Source organism: Ochotona princeps, chromosome 17 (assembly GCF_030435755.1).
Source record: "Ochotona princeps isolate mOchPri1 chromosome 17, mOchPri1.hap1, whole genome shotgun sequence".
NCBI classification, from domain to species: Eukaryota; Metazoa; Chordata; class Mammalia; order Lagomorpha; family Ochotonidae; genus Ochotona; species Ochotona princeps.
Genome location: NC_080848.1, coordinates 20,731,290 through 20,743,935, shown reverse-complemented (window position 1 = coordinate 20,743,935; position 12,646 = coordinate 20,731,290). Strand labels below are relative to the sequence as shown.

The 12,646-nt window shown below is 47.1% G+C and overlaps 1 protein-coding gene across 2 annotated transcripts in view; it reads left to right on the top strand.

Moving 5' to 3' along the window:
- The first annotated feature begins 4,669 nt into the window (after positions 1-4,669).
- Positions 4,670-12,646, top strand: part of SPOP (speckle type BTB/POZ protein) — a 73,647-nt gene continuing 65,670 nt past the window's right edge. For both annotated transcript variants that reach the window (XM_058676594.1, XM_004591078.4), the window contains exon 1: positions 4,670-4,858. The gene's annotated coding sequence lies outside the window, so the exon portion shown is untranslated. The remainder of the gene's footprint in view (positions 4,859-12,646) is intronic.

Below are 12,646 nucleotides of genomic sequence, written 5' to 3'. Positions count from 1 at the left end.
TAAAGAAATACCAGATAACTCTGGGTCTTTGGGGACCCATCGCTTGCCCAGACCTGACTCATGACAGCCAGCGAACACTTTGTCGTTTGCATTGTTGAATGCTGAAAATGAATTCTGCATGTTTCCTACCATCACCAGGAGCAGAGAATTGAATTGATGCCATTGTAAGTTTGATTGTTGCTGCATAGATAAAAGCCTCATTAAGTCCCTCCTGAGGACAGAATAATTTTATTTGGAAGAAAGAAAAGGAGTGAGGAGGGCTTCTTGCTTGTTGTGGTTACAACAGAAAAAATTAAATAAATAAATGGAGGAAATAATTAAATAACTGCATTTTTTTCTTTTTATCCAAGCCTCGTCAAGAGGCTGGGTGAGTTTTTAATTAGTGCTGTATTTTCAATAAATCCGTATCTGTACGTGGTGCCGATTCTTTCCTGGATAAGGGAAAGATAATAATGAGAATCCTATTTTTCAGTCCCACACTAAAGGGATGCCTGGTATATTTAATCATGCTGTAGAAATCCTGGCAGCTTTCTCTGAGCCCGGTCTCTGCTCTAATTACATTTCTAGATTTTAGTAAATTGAAAGGGAAAATGTAGGAACAAAATAATTAAAACCGAAGCGGAAGTGCATATTAAAAAGGAGAAGCTGTTTAAAATTCTTCTACATAGTGCTTCCAAGGACATCTACAGTCGTTTAATCAGCTCTCCACCAAATCAAATTCCTTTATACCGAGGCTGCTGGGGTCATAGCCCAGGTGGGCGGTGTGTGGTTCCTGCCATCGCGTGGGAGCCTGGTTGCACCAGGCCACAAATGCAGGTCCAACTTCTGGCTCACTGGGAACTCGGGTCCAGCCCAGGCAAGCTGCTGGCACAATTCACTTGCTCAAAAGTGGGTACCCTCCAGGAACAGGGCAGCATCCGGTTGGCTGTGACGTTCAGCCCTGACTGGGAGGCACCCTCGTAGGTTGTGTGTTTGCTCACCTCTCTCTTTCCGCTTCCCTTCCCACATCCACCCTCTATCCTTGTTTATTTTATCCTTTCAAACCCTCTGGGAAATCTGTGGTCCAGAGAGCAGGTGAGGGAGGAAACTTGAGCAAGGTGGCCAGGGTGTGAAAGGTTCCTGGGGATTTCACAAGGATCCAAAGCTTGCTGATCACGATGATATGTGAAACTTACTTGGACAGTTTTAAGCTTTCATCCAATGGGTCGTATTTGCAAATGGATCAGGCATGGTAACTACATCACCGAAGAATTTAGGATCTCCTTCGTTTTTTTATTAACATTTTGGATGACCTGGGTTGTGCACATTCTAGGAATTCTTATTTTTATTTTTTTTAAGATTTTTTTTATTATTATTGGAAAGCCGGATGTACAGCGAGGAGGAGAGACAGAGAGGAAGATCTTCCATCCGATGATTCACTCCCCAAGTGAGCCATAACGGCCGGTGTTGCGCCAATCCGAAGCCGGGAACCAGGCCAGGTCTCCCACGCGGGTGCAGGGCTCCAAGGCTTTGGGTTGTCCTCTCCTGATTTCCCAGGCCACAAGCAGGGAGCTGGATGGGAAGGGATGGGATGTGGGGGTCATCGGGGATTAGAACAAGAGCCCACGTGGGATCCTGGTGCATTCAAGGCAAGGTCTTTAGCCACTAGGCTACTGTGCCGGGCCTTGCTTGAAAGTTCTTTCATGTGAGACAAGAAACAAGGTTGCTGTTGTCTTTTGCTTCGAATTCTTTGCAACAAGCTTGCAGGTCTGCTTCTGTGTTTGCAAGTAGAAGACAGCCTGGCACCACCAGAGGTTGTTGGGAACCCCCTGGGGCTTTGCTCGCCAGCGCCTAGCCTTTCCTATTGAACAGACTCACCAGCCACCTGGTGCCAGGATGCATGTGGCAGGCAACAGTGGGGACAATCTCCTGGAGATAGTCCCACAGGCCTGGGAGCCAGCAGGGCTCCCGGAAGCCAGAACATCCCCGTGACTCAGGGTTTATCAGGTGGCTTGCTGGCTATGCAGGGTGTACCTATATGTGCCTCCTGTGTGTCTGTACTGGATTATCTGGCTTGATGCAGGAAGAATAAATTTTAAAAATATTTATTTTTATTTGAAAAGCAGATTTACAGTGAGAAGGAGACAGAAAAGTCTTCCAACTGCTGGTTCATTCCCTAAATGGCCATAGCTGAGCTGATCCAAAGCCAGGCACTCCTTCTGGGTCTTCCAAGTAGTGCAGGGTCCCAAGGCTTTGGGCTATCCTCCACTGCCTTTTTTCTTTGTTTCTCTCTCTCTCTTTCAGATTTATTTATTTATATTGCAAAGCCAAATTTACAGAGAAACAGAGACAGAGAGGAAGATCTTCCATCTGCTGGTTCACTCCCCAAGTGGCTATAATGGCTGGAGCAGAGAGGATCCAAAGCCAGGAGCCAGGAGCCGTCTCCGGGTCTCCCATGCAGGTACAGAGTCCCAGGGTATTGGGCCGTCCTCTGCTGCTTTCCCAGGTCACAAACAGCAGCTGGGTGGGAAGCAGAGCAGCAGGGACACATACTGGCATTCATATGGGATCCTGGTGCATGCAAGGTGAGGACTTTAATCACTAGGGTGCTGCACCAGGCCCTGCACTGCTTTCCTAGTTCATAAGCAGGGAGCTGATAGAAGTTGGGCTGTAAGACTAGAACTGGCATCCTTGTGGGATGCTGGTACTACAGGGCAAGAGGTAATCCTAACAAACCAATGTTTGTTGAATCACTGCAGACCCAATACATTTTCAAAGCTGAGACTAAAGAATCATAGCATGGGCCCAGCACAGTAGCCTAGCGGCCAAGGTCCTCACCTTGCACCCTCCGGGATCCGATATGGGTGCCAGTTCTAATCCCGGTAGCCCTGCTTCCAATCCAGCTCCCTGCTTGTGGCCTGGGAAAGCAGCCGAGGACGGTCCAAAGCCTTGGCTCCTGGCTTTGGATCAGCTCAGCTCAGGCTGTTGTGGCCACTTGGGCAGCGGACTATCAGACAGAAGCTCTTCCTCTCTGTCTTTCCTCCTTTCTCTCTGTATATCTGACTTTATAATAAAAATAATCTTTAAAAAGAATCAGCAGCAACATATTTCCCATTACTGACAATCCACTTAACACGGGACAACTCTTTTCCGCTCTTGGAGCCTTGATGCTCCAAATTTTTTGGGTTTTTTTTGGCTTCTTTTTAAAAGAATTTATTTGTAAGGTAGAGAGACAGATTCCATCTGCTGGTTCACACCCCATATGGTTTCAATAGCCAGGGCTGGTCTAGGCCAAAGCCAGGAGTCTGACACATCATGTGGCTGGGGCTCAAGTATTTAGGCCATCTTCCGCTGCTCTCCTAGGTGCCTTAGAAGGGAACTGCATTGAAAGTGGCCCATCTGGCACTGAATGAGTGCTCATACGGGGTGCAGGTGTCCCAGGCAGTGGCTAAGCCTGCTGTGCCACAACACCGGTTCCAGGTTTTTCTTTCATTCATCTCAGGCATCTAAAACAGGAGCTAGGAATTTGATCTGGGCCCATTAACTTTCCCAAGCACATCAGCAGCAAAGTGAAGCAGCTGGGATTCGAAAAGGTGCCCAGAGGGGATGGATGCTGGTGTAGCAGGTTGCAGCTGAGCCGGTAGTGCCTCAAGTGCTGGCCTCAAGAGTGACCCTTCTTGTTTCCAAACACTCAATTTCTTTCCTTTTTTTTTTTTTTTTTTTGCAATCCTTACATAGTTAATTAGTGTACAAAGGTTCAAGGGCTACAGGAAAGTGTGTAAGGCTATTATTTCTACATTTTTGTTCCTGTATCTGGGGTAAAGAGGGAGGTAAAGGGAAAAGCCCCACCCAGTCTCCCACCCATCCCTGGTCCCTGATGTGGGGTTTGCTCCGAGGGTCTTGCTCAAGTGGTTTTGATAGGTCAGCAGTCTTGAATTGCTGCCAATCTCGCCATTCCAAGCACAATGAGGTGGCTGAAGAATCTTCTGATTGACATAGTCCATCTTAGTCTACGTTTGCCCTGTTTTTCACTGCCAACATAGGGTAGTTGATTGATTTGCTCTGTCCTCTGTCTTTTCATGGTTAGGGTTCTGAGTCCAGCAGTTCGATTGGGGAGATCCCCAAAGAAACTTTGTCTGAGGTGTTCCCAGACTAGATTCTTGTGTGTACTTGCAAGTACAGCGGTACAGACTATCGCCCCAATCAGCTGGTGGTTGTAATTGCTGGGTCGGTTCTGTTTCCAGCCCTGTCTTCCACTGGAACCAGTGGGTGTTGCACTCCAGCCTGATTCTGCCCAGCACACACTCGGCCCTCACATACACCAGTGGGAGCTTCAGCCTAGTCGGAAAAATTTCAAAAGCAACTTAAAAAGAGGTCTAAAGCATCATCGTAAAGACTTCATGTGATGTGACCTGACAGGGTTGATTTAAAGAAAAGGAGCCCCAGGGGGTGGTGAGCCACACACCGGGCCACACCGCGGTTTGCGCCGGGGTCCTCGCGCCTCCCCGGCCTCCCACGCCCCGCACGCGACCCCTCAGACTTCCCGCCTCTCTCATCAGATCCCCGGGTCCGGGCGAGGCCCAGAACGCATGCGCCTCAGAGGTAGTGGGCGGAGTCTCGGGGCAAGAGGGCCGGGAAGGGGTGGGGCCCGGCGGGTACGCGCTCGTTACGTCGACGTGCTGACGCCAGGACGCCCCGGTCGGTGTGTGTCGGGGTGTATGTGTGTGAGTGTGCGCGTTCCGAGCGTACGTGTGTGTGCGTGTGTGTGTGTGTGTGTGCTGTGTTTGTGTCGCGGCGGTCCCGCAGGTCCCGGATGTTGCGGACAGTATGAGGCGAGCGCAGGGGGACGGGGACCAGCAGCTGTCGCCGCCGCTCTCAGGTGAGTAGGGGGGAGGAGAGTCGAGGGAGGGGGCTGTTCTGTCGGAGTGGGGGGCGCCTCCCTGGAGAGGGGATGGACCGCCCCCTCCCCTCCCCAACACACACACACACACACACACACACACACACGCTCACGCTCCTCTGTGCCCCATTTCCTACACCGGCTTACGTGGCCTGCGAATGCCAGAGCCGAAGCCACTGTCTTTCTCCTTACCCCAAGCATTGAGGAGACACAAACGCGCCCCCTGCCTGCGGGCCCCCGCCCCCATCGCTGCCCAGACCCATCCCCCTTGCCAAATAGTGAGCTGTCGCCTGCGGCGAGATGGGGGACTGCGCATGCGCGGGCGGGAGCGAGCTCGGCGGTGCCTGCTCGCCGCCCTCGGGGCGCATGCGCACCGCCGTGTCGCAGGGACCTGCGGGATAAAGAGCCCCTTGAGCACGCGCCCGCCGGCTTCCTGGGCAGCGAGCTGGACATGCTCTCCACGAGCGTGGGCTCTTGGCTCCACCCTCAAGGGAGAATTTGAAATGTGTGAGGAAGTTAAGAGACAAGGCTCCTGTTCGCATCTGGGGTTGCCCTAGAGACTCTCGGGTTACTAACGCCTCCCAGAGCCAACCTGTCCCACGCTGACCCCTTTGCAACTGTCACTTCTAAAATTACTTTTCCTTTTCTCTCCTCGGATTATGTCATGCGGTACCTTTGGTACAGACTTCCCTTCATTGAGGAGATGCCCAATTGTTTTGGCAGGGGATTTTGAATGCCTTGCTAACGAGGCTAAAGGCCATAGGAAAGCAGCTGAAGTGTGTGAGGGCGGGTTTCTTGTAGTAGAATTCTTGGCTGTCTGTAGAGGACCAGGTTGAGTAGAGTTTACAGTTTAAGGAGTTGGAGCATAACTAAGTACAGATTCTAACCTATCAATTCTCCTATTTTGTATGACCTGTTTACCTTTTTTTTTTTTTTCCAATCAAAGAACTTAATTAGAACTTTCGTTTTGGCTGTATGTTATTGAAATTCTTTGACTGACATGGAAATAGGCAGTTTGAGACTATGGGTGGGCAGTAACTTAACCATTGGAAATTTTGAGTAATAAAAATGACTTTATTTCATAGTAACAAATGAAAAAGAAGTCTGAAAAAGAACTTTAAAGTGCAGTGAACATGTTGTGAGCTGGGATGTGCGTTTCTGGTTGGTGGATGCTCGGTGGTCTTAGTTTGCTCCTGGGTGGCCTCTGTTTTGAATACTTTGCAACTTCTTGTTGCTGCCAGTCCAACAGGATGAGGAAGAGATATACTTATTAACAGAAAGTTTGCTTACCAACTTGGACGGGAGGGGACAAAGGAAGAGGAAGGGACATTGTGTGTGGGTCTCGGCTTTCTTTGCTGACCCAGTGCCCTGGCTGGGCGGCTGAGAACAGGACGGGGTAGTAATCCTTCCCCATTCTTCCCTTCCTGTTCTGCTTGCTCTGGTTTCCTTCTGCCAAGGCCTTCTTGGCTGCCGTTCTTCACTCCAGGACATTGTGTTCTCTGGACTTTACTGGATACAGATATTTTTCCCTTCCCTGTTTAATCCTGACCTTTCCATGGTTCAGCTGTCTTTTGTGGTCTTCCTGGTTGTCATTGTTATAGATGGATCCAAAAGATGACACAGGAATGTGGGGTGCATGTATCCTCCTGGGTCCTGGGGAGGAGATGGGAACTCTGGATTTTCTCCGTCAGGAGACTGAAGAGTGTGGTTCCTGGAACAGCCCCACATGTCGGATTGGCCATGACGAGTTTTTTTGGTGACTGTCCTTTTAAAGCTCTTCGCTCGTTTTGCTGCTTTCAAATTTTTTAATAATTTGAGAGACAGAAAGAGAGAGAGCATGTGAGCAAGTGAGCTCCTGCTGGTTTGCTCCCCAAGTACCCACGGTGGCCCTGGCTTCGCCCGGCCAAGGCCAGGCTTGAGCTGGAACTCTGTGGAGTTCTCCCTCCTGGGCAGCAAGGACCCAGCTTCCTGAGGCGTCACCTGCTGCCTCCCAGGAGCTCATTAGCAAGAAACTGGAATTGGAAGTAGAGTCAGGATTCAAACCCAGGGATTCTACTATGGAACGCGAGTATCCTTAGTATTTCCTGATCACTAAGCCGAACACCTGCCACTGCAGATGGTTTATGTTTTATTTGAAAGGCAGAGAGATGCTCCACCCACTGATTCACTTCCCAGATGCCAGCACCAGCCAGGGCTGGGCCATATAGAGGCCAGGGGCCTATAATTCAATCTGATTCTCCCAATAAGGATGGCAGGAACCCAAGACCTTTGGAGTCATCCCCTGTTGCCTCCCAGGCTACATGTCAGCAGGAAGCTGTGTCAGATATAGAGGAGCCAGAGTTGAGCTAGGTACGTTGATACTACATGCGGGTATCTCAGACATCTTAACCGCCATGCCAAACATCTACCCCCGATTAAAAAAAAAAAGAAAGAAAACTTTCTTCTTTTTTTGTATTTTCAATTTATTTTAAAAAGCAGAGGGACAGACAGATGGAGCTAGATATTCCATACACTGATTCACTCCCCAGGGCCTGCACAGCCTGGGTTAGGCCAGGCTGAAGTTAGGAACCGAGAAATTTGTCTAGGTCTCACGTGTCGGTGGCAGAGATCCAGTACTTGAGCCATTGCCCACTGACGCCCAGGATGTGCAGTATTCCGATGTGAAATGTGGCATCCTCAGCAGCACAGCAGCAGCTTTTTTTTTTTTCTTTTTATTTTTGATGTTTACATAGATGAGCGACGTGGGAAGGATTGAGGGTAGGCCAAGCACCTTTGTCGTTAGAGATTTTTTAATGTTGCCTATGTCCAGACTTGGATTGGGTTCGGTAAAATGTAGAAGTGAAACGATTGTGGTAATAAACGCGTATCTTTCTTCTCTGTAGGATACTTTGTTCTTATCTGGAAATGTTTCATCAAATTGAATTCACCAAAGCCTCATTTAAAATTTTGACGGTACAAAGGCATGAAATGCTTTTAGGATTAAGATGTGTATCGTTAACTAATTCCTGTTGGTACAGAGCGTGGTTTATAAAGAAATACTCCTTAAGATGGGAAGCTCATGCGCATGCTTATGAAGCAACGTCCAGAAGGCAAACAGAGTTAACAAGTATTTGAAAGGCAGAGTTTGAGAGACATAGAAGTCATCTATCCTTTGGTTCACTCCCCAAATGACTACAGGCCTCGAGCTGGGATGATCTGAAGCCAGGAGCCACAAGCTTCTTCCCAGCCTCTCACATGGGTACAGGGGTGCAAGGACATCTTCCACTGCCTTTTTCAGGCTATTAGCAGGGAACTGGACACTTCTAGAGAAAGTCTTTTTTTTTTTTTAAGGTTTATTTATTTTTATTGGAAAGTCAGATATACACAGAGGAGGAGAGGCAGACATTAAGATCGTCCATCCGATGATTCACTCCCCAAGTGACTGCAACACCCGGTGGTGCGCCAATCCGAAGCCGGGAGCCTAGAACCTCCTCCAGGTCTCTGACGTGGATGCAGGGTCCCAAGGCTTTGGGCCGTTCTCGACTGCTTTCCCAGGCCACAAGCAGGGAGCTGGAATTGGAAGTGGGGCTGCCGGAATTAGAACTGGTTCCCATATGGGATCTTGGCGCGTTCAGGGTGATGACTTTAGCTGCTAGGCCACTGCGCCGGGCCCTAGAGAAAGTCTGTGTTCACAAACATGTATAACTGTGTGTTATTTTGCTTTGGTTTTTGTTTTACATATATGATAAATGCTATGTTCATTATTCTGTTCTTTTGCACTTAATTTATCTTGATGATCATTCTATGTGATATAGAGAATATCACTTTAAAAAAATGTTAGATGTTTTGTTGTATATATGGACCATCGATCAGCCAACTTTCATTTTTGGACATTTGGGTTTCCAGTGCTTCTTAGGTGTGCTTACGTCTGTGATGAGTGTAAAATTGAACTCCCAGTGTAAATGCTAGGCAATAGATGTGAACATTTTTTTTTTTAAGATTTGTGTATTTTTTATTGGAAAGGCAGATTTACAGAGAGGAGGAAAGACAGAGAAAGAGCTTCCATCCACTGGTTCACCTCCCAACTGGGCCATCATGCTGCTCCAGTTGTAAACATTTTTGTTATATATCGCCAAGTTGCTTTCCACAGAAGTTGTAGCAGTTTATGTGAGTATATCCGCCAGCAGTGTGAATCTACCTGTTTGCTCACTAAAACAGTGTTACCACATTTTTGACCTTTTGTACAATCTTTAAGATTTTAAATTTTGGGCCTGGACGGTAGCGTAACGGTTAAGACCCTCACCTTGAATGCACCGGGACCCCATATGGGCGCTGGTTCCAATCCCGGCAGCTCCACTTCCAATTCCAGCTCCCTGCTTGTGGCCTGGGAAAGCAGTGGAGGACAGCCCAAAGCCTAGGGACCCTGCACCCATGTGGGAGACCCGGAAAGAAGTTCCTGGCTCTTGACTTCGAATCAGCGCAACACCTGCCATTTTGTCTACGTAGAGAGTGAATCATTGGATGGAAGTTCTTCTTCTCTGTCTCTCCTCCTCTCTGCACATCTGCCTTTTCAATAAGTAAATAAACAAATCTTTAAAAAAAGATTTAAAATTTCATTTCTTAGCTTGTTAAGCTCCATTATACCAAGGAGCCTTGGGTAAAACCCACCACTCCTGTGTGAATGTGGAGGTGGTGGACGAGATTGCTGAACTGAAGGTAAGCATAGGGGAATGAAGTTACATGTCAGGCTAGCACAGCAGATCCCCGACGGCGCTAGGAAGATATAAAAGCTCTAGTCTCATTTCTGCCTTTCCTTCTTAGCTGCTGTGAAATTCTGTATGTTCTTAGGTGACAGTTTATGATCTCCTTTTGATGGCTGTGGCTTGAAATTGTTTATACAAGAGAATGTCTGTTTTGTTGAGGATTGGAGGGTAACCAGTTGGCTAAGGCTTACCGAGTGCCTGCGCTCTCACCACAGAACATTGGTACTAGCACTTTTAAAAAGTCTGTACCTCAATAGAATCCCATATTCTATTTGTGTTCCGGCTGCTCCACTTCCCTTCCAGCTCCCTGCATGTGGCCTGGGAAAGCAATAGAGGATGGCGCAAGGCCTTGGGACCCTGCACCCTTGTGGGAGACCCAGGAGAAGCTTCTGGCTTCAGATAGGCTCAGCTTCAGCCATTATGACCATTTGGGGAGTGAACCAGCAGATGGAAGATCTTTGTCTCTCCTTCTCTGTTCATTTTATCTGTCTTTCCAGTAAAAATATATCTTAAAAAAAAAAAAGTCTGTTGATGGGACAGGTATTGTGGTGCAGTGAGTTAAGCTGCTGCTTGGGAAGCCTGCATCCCCTATTGGAGTCAGATTCGACTCCAACTACTTTATTTCTGTCCCATTTTCCTAGTAATGTAACCTAGGAAACAAGATAGGGCTCAAGTGCTTGGGCCCCTGCCTGCCACATGGGAGATTGAGATGAAGTTACAGCTTTCTGGCTTCAGCCTGGTCCATGCTTGGCTATCTCTGTCTCTCTGTCTCTCTTTGTCCTTCAAGTCGATGAAAATAAGCATTCTTGAAGTTCAACATAAAAGGTTTTGGAAGCCTGATAATTGGGAGCAGATGTTTTGCTGGGTGGTTTGGCACCCTGATCAGAATACCCGTGTCCTGGCTTGGAGCACCTGGGTTCAGTCCCTGCCCCTGATTCCCATGTCAGCACAGTGCTGGTTCTCTCATTCTGCTATTCCTTTCCATTGCATTCACTTTCAGTCTTTGGTAAGGATTTCCCTCTTCAGGGATAAATTACACTTTCCATTAAAGCATTAAAGTAAATTCTGAATTACTTTAGCACTTCTCTGAGTAAGGAGATTGTGTATACAATAGTCAGCTCTCATGGCAGTACATGAATTGTCCTCTCTATTTTAGTGTATTATCAACTCAAGGATTTTAGTTTTTCTGCTGGCAGTTACAGACATTCTTTTTGGTGCATACAGGGTCTTATGATTGGCCTGTGAGAGCCAACTATGCTTGGTCTATCAGTGTTTCCTTTGTTCCTGGCGCATCCTGCATTTTTCCTTTCCCAGAAGTGGAACCCTCACCTTGTCATTGTAGATCACGTTTCCCTTTTGTAAATTAGGTTGTTTGTCTCCCTTTATGGAGCTTCTGGAGCCAGATTGTAAGCACGAAAGGTGGCTTTATTTTCATCAGCATAGCCTGTGTTTGACTCACTTCTGTGACACTTGTATTGCTGAATTCTAGATCTTAGATCCCACAGCTTCCTTGTCTTAAATGTTCTTAGTGAAAGACAGGCAGGGTCTCAGTAGAGAGCATTGCTTCAGTGTCTCCCCACCCTGCTGCTGTCACTCATGCCTCCGTGGAAGGTTTGGTGTTGAAGAAATTGGGGAATTTATTCTCTTATGAGCAGCCTTGCCTTTTTCTGAGATGGAAGATAATGCAATTTAGAGACTGAAATTATGTTTATAGGCTTTGCTGGGAGTGTGGGATTTTTTTAATCATTACATAAAAGCAGCTTCATGTGTATAGGCTCAAGGATCTGTCTTCCCTTTTCCTCATCTTACACACAACTCCGCACAGTTGGAGTGTTATGTAAGATTATTCTGTAGGAGCATATTTTTCATAAAAAGGATAAGACAACTTGTACTTAATTAGGGAAAATTTTCAGCTGGGCCATGAACTGTGATGTCTGGTTGTCTTAACTCAGGGTCTGGAACGGCGCTGAATCCTGGGACTGCAGAGGCAGTTTACCGACAGTGTGTTCTAAGAAGCCACCGCGCTAATGTAGTTAATATAGACAGAAGGTCCTGTGGAGCTGCACTGTAAAGCTGGCTTCAGGGACTGGGCTAATTCCTGCCATAGTGAAAAAATGCTGTATTAGAATCTTCTCATGTAATGGTGTTTTGAGTAATCTGACTGACTCCAGGTTATTCAAAGACAGACAATAACAGTATTCTGGTATTTATGGAAGATTCATTTTTCAATTTCTTTCTGCCCATCTTGTCTTATTTACAAGGTTAATCCCAGCCTGATTTCGTAACATTACTGGCCCCATATTAAATTCTGATTGTGTATTCAGGAAAGTGCACCTGTTTCTTGTGTTTGTTTTCAGGCGTGGCAAATCACTCTGAAATGAAAGGCCGTGCTGACACATTTGCTAACAAGATCTAGTAGCTTCTTTTGTTTTTGTTTTTGAAAAGCTTCCATTACAGGAAAAAATTTGAAAGTACAGACTCTTGGGAAGTGCTTGAGCCGTATTTCTTACAACCATGGTCACATTTTAATAGAACCAGCAAGGAGTTACCTGGGTGCTCTGAATGGCGAAGCTGGCCATGCAGCTTTGAAAGGGCTAACTGCAGACCTCAGGCTAGAAACTAAACATTCAGATCGTCGTTCTTGCTTGACCATGGAGACTTCTCATTCTTGGCTTTTTTCTTTCGAAGAAGCTTTTGGCATAATTCTTCCTGCCGTGGCACCAGCTACATTCAACAAGGGTTTGCTTACTTCTCTGCAAGGCTCTGATTCCCTCTCTGTTCATATGTATTCTGTAAGAGAGAAAATGTATGTGTGATCATTTATCTTTTTTTTGAAAGATTTATTTATTTTATTTTGAAAAGCTGAGCTAGACAGAGAAAGAACGATCTTCCATCTGCTGTTTATTCCCTAAACGGCTGCAATGGCTAGGGCTGAGCCAAGTGGAAGCCAAGATCCTGGAGCTCCATCCCACATGGGTGTAGGGCTCAAGTACTTGGGCCATCTCCTGCTGCCTTCCCAGGCTCA